General features: G+C 36.8%; 1 protein-coding gene and 1 pseudogene across 2 annotated transcripts in view; both read right to left on the bottom strand.

Moving 5' to 3' along the window:
• Positions 1 to 5324, bottom strand: part of fam169ab (family with sequence similarity 169 member Ab) — a 29291-nt gene extending 23967 nt beyond the window's left edge. For both annotated transcript variants that reach the window (XM_051677218.1, XM_051677219.1), the window contains exon 1: positions 5180 to 5324. The gene's annotated coding sequence lies outside the window, so the exon portion shown is untranslated. The remainder of the gene's footprint in view (positions 1 to 5179) is intronic.
• A 2939-nt stretch (positions 5325 to 8263) lies between these two features.
• LOC127428542 (beta-1,3-galactosyl-O-glycosyl-glycoprotein beta-1,6-N-acetylglucosaminyltransferase 4-like) lies at positions 8264 to 11859 on the bottom strand (annotated as a pseudogene).
• Positions 11860 to 13930: the final 2071 nt, after the last annotated feature.

Below are 13930 nucleotides of genomic sequence, written 5' to 3'. Positions count from 1 at the left end.
CAATGTTGCTAGCAACATAGTCAAACCGTTTTATTCTACTGAAATATTTTCCAGGATAAATAATTATTTCTAGGACATTTAGGTATTTTTCTTATCTTCCACAACTGGAAAACTGCATTGCAAAATTCCAGGTTTTCCAGGACGCGTGGGAAACCTGATGAACACAAATAGGGACATATCGATATTATGCTGCACATATATCTATATAAACACACCAGCACAATGAGACACAGCCTTGGGCCTCAAATACCTGACCAGACACCAACACCCCCCACCCCCCAACACATCCAGCATTCTTTCAGTGGAATGCAAGTGCACCTTTAAAAAAAAACTATAAAACGAGGCAGCAGTAGGCCTAAAAAGTTATATTTTTCAACCCATAACCCATACATTTCTGAATCTGGCTACTTTTTAATGTGCTCTGGACCACCGTCCCCAAATACAAAAATTAGGGTCAAGTTATCCAGCAATTTTTATATTAAAAAGACTCTCCTTTATTTCATTTTATAAAATGCCCTCAGTTTTGATACACTGTTATAGAATAGCATGAGTCAACATATTCAAAATAAAGCTTCATGAGTATGCAATAACTAAGGCAAAAAAAAAAAAAAAAAAAAAATCCCAGAGCATGTTGCGTAACATCTGTCTACAGGAAAAGCCAGAAACAACAGGGCTCCACAGCCCACTCTGTCCTCTCACTATAGAATGTATAGAATGTGCTCAGTCACTGCACAGATGCTCATATACAGGCAGACAGAGTGGGCTTTGTCAGTTTAACACACCAACGAAAATCATACATAATACATTTAAGAAATACAACATTCACACACTAAAAGCAGTGTTGTTTTTGAAAGTTTGAAATGTTTGGATCCATTTGACCCTTGGGAATACAACTGCCATTCACTAAGCTCTGCCCCCCCTTGGTTACAGTTGCTTGCTTTGACAAGCTTTGCAGAACTTTACATACAATGAATGGGAGACTGTTGTGATGGCGCGATTTTTGGCCAAATATTTCCATTTACATAATTGATAACATTCCTACATGGGCTGGAAAGAAGAGTGACATTTTAGAGCATATTTGTCTGAAGCTTTTTGTAAATAACATTTTTTAATTACACAGTAATTTGATTGAAAACTGTGGAGACTGTGAATAAGAATTGAGGCAAACGATTATAACAGTCACTTGAAATGAGAAAAGTGATTACACACACGATAACATTAGTGTAAGAGAACAGAACTGCTCATAACACATCACTATGATGTTGTGTAAACTATTAATTAATGTTAAATTATTAGCTTTAATTTACCTTGGAGCAAATGTCGGTGTCCTTGCTGATGTTATACATGTTCATTTGGGAATGAGGGCTGACACAGTTTAATCCATATCATGCTCTTCAAGATTTGTTTAAAGATTTTTGAAAAAGAAAAAACACTGCATGCTAAGTTCCTCGTTTACATGTGACCCAGAAACTTTTTTTTTTTTTTTTTGGATCTATAAAATTTGGCATAAAACTACTCAAACACACATTACTACCGTAGACTCTTGTTGTAAAAAAGCAAGCGCTTGTCAGAGAAACGGCAGACGGCAAGACAGGACTGGTCAGAAATGCTTAATGCGGGGCTTATTGAAGGGTTGATTCACATCTGTTCTGTAACACTGATATTTTCTCTTTTTAAAACACACACACACACACACACACACACACACACACACACACACACACACACCAATGGTCTACCTCTGGCCAAAACCAAGCCAACACTCCACTCTGATAAAGCCAGCCATCCAAGACTCCTTTCTATCCTGGGTCCCCAGGTCCCAAGGTTCACTGAGGGCACTGAGATCTATTCTCGCCACTGGTGTAGTACAACGCAAGCAGATCAGATAAGAAAGCCAATTATCCTCATGAATCCGAGGCTGAAATCAGCAGGGGGTGTTTAAGCATTAGAGCCACTGCACGTGGAAATAAAGTCAGGTAAATCTAATGTGATATCTCAGATGCCATGTGAACTGCAAAAATGCAGGGAGCAGTCAACGCACCTCAACAAACATCACAGGCAGGGTCCAAAATTAACTTTTTAGCCCACAAGCCAAGGTGGCTGGTAGATGAAAAAAAATGAACCAGCCAATCAAATTTCTTACCGGCCAATTTTTATTTTTTTATTGCATTTACAAGTGAATTTTACAGACTTGAGAGACAAATAAACAATAGTGTAAGCATGTTTAAAAATGTACTTTAAAATAAAAAAAAACATTGTTTTTATTTATGAAATATTTAATGACCAGATAGTCTTATTTTTTTTAGATTCACTTACTACAACGAATACTCAATTTGCATTTTATACTACATCACTACTGTCCCATGAACGAGTGGGTCTCATGAGCCTTAAGTACACATAACACAGTAACAGTTGCACTGAAAATCCAAGAGTGGTTCCTCCCATCATCCTGATGGCATGAACGCTCCTATTGCTTTCATCTTGTTTCAAGATTTACTGCTAACGGTACATGTCCAGTGATGCGGAAAAAAATCTGCTTAGCCCCGCTCACCACGCCAGAGAGCTGCCGTAAATTGTCTATTAGCTTTCAGTACACGAGCAACGCTATCATCTTAAATATGCGCGATTACAGATGGAAAGATGCTAACTTCATTTTCAAATGCTCAAAGTGTACAAACAGTGTTGATCTATTAAACTTTTGATTAAATATAATGATGTGATTAAAGCACTAAATCCATCTTCGCTCATCACATGCCAGTGGACACATACCATTTAGACTATCGATGAGCAGCGGGACTACTAGCTAATAAGAGCCGTTCTATGTAAACGCTTGTGACCTTACTGACTGTAGGCCTGCAGAGCCCCCTTGAGGACCAAACTGGAACATGTAAAATTATTTTACAAGCTGACACAAACTGATAGAACGTTAAAAAGCACCCGTCAGAGTGGTGTGACGCTGCGAAATTCACTTGCATTTGGCGCTTGGCTGGTGTTAATTTATGACCCTGCTCACAAGCAGCGCAGCCGCAGAATGCCAATGACTTTCACTACAGACAATCACGCTGGACATTGTTTCCATCTAATACGCAACAATTACTTGCTTCTGTCACACACAACAGCTTCCTATCATGTTTACACCCTCTACTGACTGGTTAAGTTTAGATTAGGGGTTTGGGTAAGGGCATAATATTAATAAGTATGTCCTTAATGCCTCGTGCGCGGAACTCGTGCTTCCGCATTAGACATCAGGGAATTTGCACGTGATGAAGTCGTACGAGTTTATGCAAACAACATCGTGTGACACCATACAAAATAGTCAACTCGTAAATTATATACGACTTTTCATGAGATCGGGTTGGAATTAGCAGTCAAGCACAAAAGCAAAATTCTGCAGGCAGTTGAATTTTTCTGTTTCTATCGCATGCTTAATCACCACTAATGTTGAGTCAGTGTAATTCATGTCAAAGGCTATGAAGGCAATGCAAAAACATATTTTACTAAATGCAAATTTAACTTGCCATTACCCTTATTATTGCCCAACCTGTGGGTGAGTTTTTCTACATTTTTATAATTTAATTAAGATATGGACAGTAACAGATAATTCAAAGCAAACTGAAAGATAATGTATATGTGAAACATATCAGAGGTAGTGGGAGGACATCCGTTCAGATAATAACGAGGTGTGTAACAAATTTGAAGTTTCAGAGGGGAGGGTGAGCTGTTTAAATTCCAGTGCTGGACTGAACTGGTTTGGTCACAAGGAAACAACCAAAAGGCAAACTACACTATATAACTTTCATTTTGAGACCAAGGTTGTTACTTGAAATGCTGAACATAACTATATTTTTAGTTTTAATAGAGATAGACTGTACAAATTAATTCGTTTTGAACATAGGGAAATATGGATCACAATTACTTTAGTATAGAGAAATTACACATAGGCACTAACAAACGAGTGTAGTTTATCAGCAAGAAACTAAAACTACATTAAACCAACATTTTTTTAAAAGAAAAACCTGCTGTGGGTGTCATAACAAATAAAAACTTTACAACAAAGGCAGAACAGAATAAATTTATTCAATCAGTTCCCCGTTCTAGACATTATTTTAAAAAAATCCAATGTCTGAATTTTTAAACTCTGAAGTCAGGTCTAAATCTTTCAACAGGACCTCTCATTCTCTCTTTGTTCTCATGCAAAGGGACCAACGTGTTCCCTTTCCATGGGGGGAGGATATCTGACAAGATGAATACCTCAAAACAATCTTACCAACATATGACCTGCACTGACTAGATTATATTTATTCAAAATAAACCATTAAAAGCATGTGTAAAATGTTTAATATCATGAATGATGCATATTTTGTGCTGTCCCAGTAGATTTAAAGTGCAGGGTGACTTTAACCCTGGGGGGGTTTGCTGTCAGCCAATGTTTACCACGTCCAACAAAACCACTGTTATATCAATATAATACAATTCTACTACTCTGACAAACCTTTATCATTAGAAATTGAAGGCTGAAAGTTGGAGACTATTGTAGGCTACATTGTGTCAACAATTTTCTGTTATTTAAACACGTTATAATTAAAACAACCAATGCATGCATTGCAGTTGTATCGTTTTACCACGTTAACATGAAACACACAATGAGGATGGAACAATTCAAACTAAAGACATTATAGCATATTAAACAAAACTAAAAGTACAAATATATATAGTGCTGACCTATAGATATACGCTTAAAGGCATCAGTTATTGCAAATCCACGCGCAGAAATTATAAATCCATAAAGTAAACACGAGTTTGGTCAAGCGCGAGTGCGCACGCTCATATTTTTACCCAATATTTATGCGCCTCACCTAAAGTCGCGTACACATTTGAACCATTCTATGATTTAATATATATATATATATATATATATATATATATATATATATATATATATCCCTAAAGATATAATGCAACATTTTAGGACCACGTCTCAAATTCCTCAACTCCCAACAACATTTATCATTATGAGAGATGCGAGCGGGAACGTCGATCATTCATTTACTATCTGATATATTTGTCTAAATAGGACTCATTCTCCCAAACACTGGGCCGAGCCAGTTCAGTTTGCAATATTACAAGCGAGAACAAGCTATCGACAGTGCATGCGACTGGAGGAAAACTGTTAACTCACCTGAACCTTGCTGACGATGTTTTTGTGTGTCTTATATTTCCTTTAAAAGACTTATTTAATCAGTACCCAATATAAGCACGGTACCATCGCTTGTTGTTAATAGCGTGAGCTCAGAGACGCACTCGACGCTGCGCGCACACGTGGAGCTGTGGGATCTACGGGATGTGCGAGGTCTCAATCACCTCCAGATAAAAGTAAAGGATTTAAGGGGAGTACCATGAATATCTTATCAATAGCGTAGCGTAGATTTGGTTTCAACATTTGTGGGGGTCCAAGTGTGAACCGTTATTTATTTATTTATTTGAATCATTTTTTAACATCTAAAGTGTCACTGCTTAATTTTCTTCTGCTTCTCTATTTATTTATCTGAGTTTGTATTGGGAAATAATACGTTTAATTTATCCTTATCCTATAATAATAATAACAACAGGACTGCAACATTAACATCTGTTGGACAATACCCTGTCAGTGATCAACAGATCCTTGTACTCTATTAAAGGGATAGTTCACCCAAAAATGAAAATTCTCTCATCATTTAATCACCCTCATGTCATCCCAGATGTGTATGACTTTCTTTCTTCTGCTGAACACAAACGAAAATTTTTAGAAGAATATTTCAGCTCTGTAGGTCTTACAATGCAAGTGAATGGTAACCAGACCTTTCAAGCTCCAAAAATCACATAAAGGCAGCATAAAAGTAATCCATATGACTCAAGGGTTAAATCTTTCTTTATAAGCTATATAATAGGTGTGGGTGAGAAACAGATCAATATTTAAGTCCTTTTTTTTCTATAAATCTCCACTTTCGCTTTTACATTCTGAAAGTGAAAATGGAGATTTATAGTTAAAAAAAGACTTAAATATTGATCTGTTTCTCACCCAAAGGGATTGCATCGCTTCAGAAGAAATATATTAAACCACTTGATTAGGTTAAAATCAAGCAGTTAGAATAAATGTACAGATAAATAGAAATTCACATGCATAGCATACTCTTACGTATTTGAACACTGTGTATCATATCAAACATATCTTCCCTTTCAGAAAATTTTATTTCTTACCTGCCTGGCTGCTGTCCTCACCCTGTCCATCGCTGTGATATATGTTATACCTACATAAGCCAGAAAAATAAACTAATCATTTATATGGACACCTTTAACATCTCCATTGAACACATGGCTTGGCATATGTACATGGGTGCCTAAGACATCTGAACACATTAGGCATAACTTTGTGTAAAGTTTCTTTTTAAATCTGTAATGTGAAAGGCACTATACAAATAGAAATTACTTGACTTGATCACTGGTCTTTTCAATATTGTTTGTTTGCCTCAGTATTTTATTTCTTAAATCAATCAGTTTAACTGTTTCTCCTCTCCCTCTTCTGACTGGTCTACCCAATTATACTCTCATTTATCAATGCATCACATCAATTACAAGTCCTCTTAGCTATACAAAAGGCTGATGCTTTTAAGTACTGGTGAACAGAATAAAAGAATGACCGATCAAATTAAGTAAGCCAATGTCACAAAGGTCACTTTAAGAATGTTGTAGTGCATCAGGTAAAGAAAGGTCAACTTACACAGAGTGTCACATGTGGTATGTGACATGGAGAAGAGGATAAGTTTGACATAGGATGGGGTAAAAATAGCCTTCAGTTTTTGCCATTGGCTATCAGACATGAGTCACTTTAAAGAGAGAGACCTGTAATATTTGCCTGCAGCTACAGACATGATATCTATATCTATCATGCTTACAGCAATAAGACTGTGCATCTGTGCGTCTGTCTAGCTATCTATCTCAAATAAAAATGCGCTGACAGTGATGCACTTACAATTAAAGTCTATGGAGTCTAAGGCACCGTTGTACACTTGATTCCTTACTTTCACTGTAAGTGCATTTCTGTACACACGTCAGAAGGTCCGTGTTAGGTCCATGAGCATCAGATCTAACTTGTATTAAACCCGCAATATTTATTTATCTCCCTTGACTGATTTGCTGTATTTCAGTAGCCTAATGACTGTGCAAAATTATATAAAATAAGTTATTTTAAAATAAACTTAATATAAATAATAAAAACTGCAAAAATAAATAAATAAGAAAAATAATAATAAAAATAAAATATAACAAATAAATACAAGCAACAGCATCCCATGCTGCTCAGTGGAGAGAGCCACTGTATTGGTCATCTTGTGACTGAGCATTAAGATATCTCGCCATAATTTTCACAAGGCAGGGGGAGACAGAGACTTGTACAACCAGACCCTTAGTATTTACACTTGTGCTAGTGCGAGAATCCATTATTCATACTTTATTTTTTACACACATTGTTTGTTTTTGTTTTTTTCCATTCATACATACTACTTAAAATAATGAAAATGGCAACCTTGCACTCACACATATGTGACAGAACCAGACTGCCCTTCACATTCCAGGGTTGGTAACAATGACTATTTACGTGATTAGGTACAATTACTGGTAGCCGACTACATTAAACGAATTATGTTTCTATGTCACATGATTTCATATTATCAAAAGGCAGTGTGATCTTGTGATTTCAAACAAAATAAAAATTAATATTGTTGTTACTGTAGTTATGGGCAATAATCTCACAATATTGTTTTGAACCCCAAACCCAAAAGATGACAGCCATGTAGTGACAAATTTAGATATTTTACAGTTTTTGTTGTTGTTGTTTTTCAGCAGCTGTTTTTTCGAAAAGCTTCTCCTCTAAATATACAAGAACAGGGTCTACATAGTTTAGGAGCCATCTGAGTTCAGCAGCACCATAAATACACACAGCCCGTACATGGTTCCCAGTGCATGGTGGGTAAAGACTTTCTTCAAAATACAACCGCTAGTACCACTTCACCAGGCGGGTTTTTGATGTCAGTTCTGTGATGTCAGGTTCAGATCTTGACACCTCCCCTGGTACTCCAGGCATACAAACCATAGTTGCCCAGATATGTTCATCAGGTGAGTATGTATCCTCAGACCAAGTCAAGAAATTCCTGGCTATTGAACTGTCCAGCGCCACTTCTTTCACCAGGGCGTCTGGCCTTCCCCGTGTTCATACGTTTAAGTGTCTTTAGAGCCAAAATAGTTCAGCATTTGTCCGCAGTGGAAAGTCCTGACCACACAGGTTGAAGACATATTTCCACTTGACCTCAGACTTTAGAAATTCAGACAGGCAATTAAGATCTTTTTTGAAGCGTGGGATACTTGCATACTGCATCCTCTTGAGTTATGAGGCAATGAAGATGTTAGGGATGCAGCGGGCCAGTCCTTTATAGCAGAAAATAAAGTCATCTGAAGACTTCAGGTCATAATGAATACAATATACGTTATGAGGCATATAAATGGCCCTTAGCAACCTCTCTACAAGAGCCACATCCTTGTTAATAACCAAAGAGTAAGCAAGGGGAAATTCACACTCCAACTGAGAGACTTGTATTAAATCAAAGCCCTTTGATTTCACAGTCGGAGGTGGCATTGGCAACATGCATGTCAGTTGGCCTCACATAGGTCTTTTTTTCACGGATGGCTAAAGATTTGCCCAGTTCCACAGGTTCCATATCATATATTGTTGAACAATTAATGCCCTGTTCATCTGTCAGCAGCGGCTTTTCAAACACTCCTGTTGGCCAAAAGGTGTTAAGGTCTTCTTCATTTAATTTCTGTTGAAAATATGATTATAAAACAACATACACTCACTGAGCACTTTATTAGGAACACCTGCACACCAACTTATTCATGCAATTATTTAATCAGCCAATCGTGTGGCAGCAGTGTAATGCATAAAATCATGCCTATACTGGTCAGGAACTTCAGTTAATGTTCATATCAGCCATCAGAATGGGGTCATTTTGACCGTAGCATGATTGTTGGTGCCAGATGGGCTGGTTTGAGTGTTTCTGTAACTGCTGATCTCCTGGGATTTTCACACACAACAGTCTCTAGAGTTTACTCAAAATGGTGCCAAAACATCCAGTTCTGCAGATGGAAATGCCTTGTTGATGAGAGAGGTCAACAGAGAATGGCCAGACTGGTTGAAGATGACAGAATGTATATGGTAACTCAAATAACCACTCTGTACAATTGTAGTGAGCAGAATAGCATCTCAGAATGCACAGCACGTTGAACCTTGAAGCAGGTGGGCTACAACAGCAGAAAACTATGTCAGGAACCTTATCAGGACCTAATAGTTTATTAGGACCAGAGTGTATTAGGGCCATCAATGTTAAAAAGAATGACAAAAAAAGTATGGCATTTTTCAGTTTGCCCTGAATCCACAATCTTCTCATTCTGTAGGGAAAAATAGAGGCTCATTTTACCTAGCTAGAACAGTATACAACACATAGGGGCGCCACACAGGGCAGTCACCTGTATCAGCACTAAGAAGTTCAGGTGGACAGCGTATTTAAATATCTGTTCATTTTCAAGTATCTTTTCGGTCAAATGCTAAAAAATCACCATATGTCAAGTCAAGTCATTTTTAATTGTATAGCGCTTTTCACAACACATGGTTTCAAAGCAGCTTTACAGAAAATAATGCATTAACAGAAAATGAAACTGTAATATCTATAAAGTCTTAGAGCCATCATTGTGTAGTTTGATTACATATGATTGTAAATTGTCTATAAAAAATAAATAATTAAATAATGATTGTATTTAGAACCCCAGTGAGCAAGCCGAAGACGACTGTGGCAAGGAACACAAAATTCCATAAGATGTTGGTTGATGGAGAAAAATAACCTTGGGAGAAATCAAGCTCACTGTGGGGGTCAGTTCCCCTCTGGCTAACCAGCATAAATATAATGCCAATATTAGTTATTTATGTGCAGTGCAAGTAATGGTTTAAAATTAGTAAACTAAGTAAGGGTTAAAGTCCAGTGTTTAAACAAAGATTTTGTATGAACTATATGATTAAAGTCTAATATCTTTGAAGTTTAGCCTGGATTAACTGCAGAAGTTCATATTGATGCATTGTCCTTTGTTAGTTGGCCGATGAAGGCCTTTGTTGGCCAGTTATTGAAAGTCTATGTATTCCATTTTAAGAGTGTAGTCCATCATTAGACCAAGGTGTTGCAGGCAGAGATCAGTGAGCTGCATCGCAGTTCAACCAGCAGGTCATTTCGGTGAGGTCTATCCTAAGTCCAAGGTTCAGGTCGTGGCATATGAAATATCCCATGTCTTATGGTTGAAGCTGGCATCAATTCATCCCCTGAAGTCCATCGTAATAGACTGAAGTGATGTCTGGCTGGCACCGGCTGCATTTAGTCATCATCGCTCAGAGACACGTTGAGTGGAGTCCGACACCAAGCAGGAATGAAGCTGGATCTGGCCGGCTCTGGTAACCTAGGGATATGAATGAATGAATGTTACATTTATATAGCGCTTTTCTGACACTACACTCAAAGCGCTTTACACAGTGAACAGGGGACACTCCTCAACAACCACCAGTATGCAGCATCCATCTGGATGATGCGACGGCAGCCATAGTTCACCAGTACCCTCACCACACACCAGCTATTGGTGGAGAAGAGAGTAGAGTGATAGAGCCAATTAATGGATGGGGATTATTAGGAAGCCATGATTGATAAGGGCCAATGGGGGGAATTTGGCCAGGACACCAGGGTTACACCCCTACTCTTTTCGAGAAGTGTCCTGGGATTTATAATGACCACAGAGTGTCAGGACCTCGGTTTAATGTCTCATCTGAAGGACGGTGCCTTTTTTACAGTATTGTGTCCCCATCACTATACTGGGGCATTAGGACCTACACAGTCTGCAGGGTGAGCACCCCCTGCTGGACTCCCTAATACCCTAATATATATCTCGAGGTTGAGACAGGAAACAAATAGAATAATATTAGTGTAAATGCCATTCAATTTATAGTTATAGAGCATGATAAATGTTTCTAATAAATGTTTGGGAATGGGTGTTCAATTGCTTTACATTTAGAGAGAAAAGCTTGATTAAAAAAAAAAAAAGTTAACTTAATGGTTAATGTCCAACCTTCACTTGGGCTCCTCTTACTAACCATAACTAATGTTGCTGCACTCTCCTACCTTCGGTTGTTGTTGTCTTGCTGTCAAACATGACGTGAGAAACCACTGGTTGTGGTGTAAGTAAATTACCTCAGGAATTATTAAACAACACCCAGATCAATTATTGACTAAATCCAAAAAATTGGGCAAAGAAATGTGTGATGGAGAGGCTTGCTTCAGAGTCAGTCATGTTGAAAATTAAGCCTCTTTTATTTTCTTTCTTTTTCTGTTTGGATGGAAAATAAAGATGCAGATAAAATTAAATTAATATTTTTTTTTAATTTGTTTTCAAATAAAATAACAGTTTCATTGCTATGCACATGACTGTTTGTATAATTTTTTTAAATTATTATAAAACACTGATGTTGCATACCCCTCACCAAATGTAGTTGCACCCCTGCCTACAAGGTTAGCATCAAAATGCATCATGCAGGGGTACACTAGGGAGAATACAAGAGGCCGTTTTTTTTTTTTTTGGAGATGCTTCAGCGTGCTGAATAAACTGCTTTTGTGAGCAGTACCGCTGCTCCCTGTACGCATATTATGCAGTCTGCGTTGGGCACCAACTCCCGAAGGGGGCACCATCTTACCCTAGGGGGGCACCAGAAACTCCACCAGCTGCACTTACTCGCATGTTATACATTATTCAAAGACCCGGTAGCAGTCGCAGAACACAGCACTTTCTGTCACATGAATTTAAATGTGTTTAGTATTAAAATATGATACATTTTGTACAATTATTGTATATTATTTAATAAAAACAGAAATACATTGATATATGTTTTTTCCTTTGGTTTAGGATTCAACAGTTAAAGACTTAAATAGGCCTAAATTGTAATGATTAATATATTATAGCCTATATGTAATTATATTAATGTAATGACTACTATGACTGCTGTGTGTGCCCAATAATGCTGATATAATATATATATATATATATATATATATATATATATATATATATATATATATATATATAGACACAGTTTTTGTCCAATCTGTAGTCACATTTTCAAAACTTTAAACACAATAAGCACAACATCCGTTTGTTGTGGACCATACAATTAACACAATTCATGTTGTTTTCACAGAATATGCAGTCAGTTAATATGCAGTCTAAAATGCTTAAATTAAAGCTTACCCAATACCAAAATCATGGATCTTTCACAGCATGCCAGAAATGAAGACCTAATGTTCCAAACCTTAAATAAAGTATAACGCCTCTACTTCTGCAACAACAGCAGCTCAGAGAAATCAGCTTGTAACTCTAAAAACTGACCAGATGGGTCATAGTGAGCTCAAATAGTCCTTTATGATATGTGAAATGTTTCAGTTTAGCTTGTCTCTTAACCCTTGTTTAAGTTCATGAGTCAAAAGCTAACAAGAAAAATCTGCGAAACTATATTCATGAAACACACTAAAAAATATGATGGAATTTTTTTTTTTTTTTTTTTTGCGTGTCAGACAAAACTGGATTTGTGAAAACTTTTTCAAATTTATTTTGCTCAGTTTGATGGCTTCACACATATAGGCAGTGTGAAAGATAGGATCCATGCCATAAAAGTCTTATAATTGTTCAAACTAAACTGACCACCTTAGAGAAGTTCAGTCTTTTAGTGAATTTAAATCATATCTCAAAACATATTTTTTTCCGTGAGTCTTTTAATTGATACTATTTTATTAATTTAATACTATCACTTTATTTACTGTGTTTTATCATTAGTTGTTTTGAGATGCATGTTTTATCCATTTGTTTTAAGCTCTGTATTTTTATATTTTATTTTTCCTCTCTATGTAAAGTGCCTTGAGAGGCCTCTCTAAAGGCATTATAAAATAAAGTTATTATATGGCTCAGCATCGTTCTCTCTTAAAAATTAAACTGAAATATGGATCCATGCCATAAAAGTAATAAAAGTCTTATAATTTTTTCAAACTGACCACCTAGTCAGGTCATATAGGCTCAAACAGCCCATCATGATTTGTGAATTGTTTCACAGTGCATCTTAAAGGGATAGTTCACCCAAAAATGAAAATTCATCATTTACTCACCTTCATGCCATCCCAGATGTGTATGACGTTCTTTCTGCAGCAAAACACAATGTTTTTAGAAGAATATTTCAGCTCTGTGGGTCCATAAAATGCAAGTGAATGGTGGTCAGACCTTTGTAGCTCCAAAAATCACAATGTGAAAATGCAGAAAAAACAAATGCAGGCCTTAGGAAACACACTGCTCACAATCAGAGAAAAACACTAGATTTTCTCTAAAACTGGATTTGTGAAAACTTCCACAAATTATTTCCCATTTTTGATGGCTTCATATATAGTGTGATAGATTTAAGATCTAAGCATAATAGAAAAAAAGGCTTCGAATAAAAAAAAAACAGACCACCCAGGTGAGTAATGTAGGCTTAAAGAGGCCATCATGACATGAGAATTAAGAGCCTAATCTTTGTCTTTCAATTCTTGTTTAGGTCCCTTGAGTCATACCAAAGAGAAATCAGTCTTCAGGCCATTTTCATTCAATACCTGTAATATCACACATACAGTATATTGAAAGCTTCCTGCAACTCTTGGAGTACTTGTGCATATTGTTTCCTCTATATAATTATTCATACGTATAGGCAGTGTGACAACTTAATTGTCCAAGTCACATAAGAAATAGCCACTTATAAATCTGAAAACTGATCACCAGTATAGGAATAAAT

The sequence above is a fragment of the Myxocyprinus asiaticus genome, chromosome 38, assembly GCF_019703515.2.
Source record: "Myxocyprinus asiaticus isolate MX2 ecotype Aquarium Trade chromosome 38, UBuf_Myxa_2, whole genome shotgun sequence".
NCBI classification, from domain to species: domain Eukaryota; kingdom Metazoa; phylum Chordata; class Actinopteri; order Cypriniformes; family Catostomidae; genus Myxocyprinus; species Myxocyprinus asiaticus.
The sequence above is the reverse complement of the archived record's forward strand: the minus strand, read 5'-3'. Positions and strand labels throughout refer to the sequence as shown.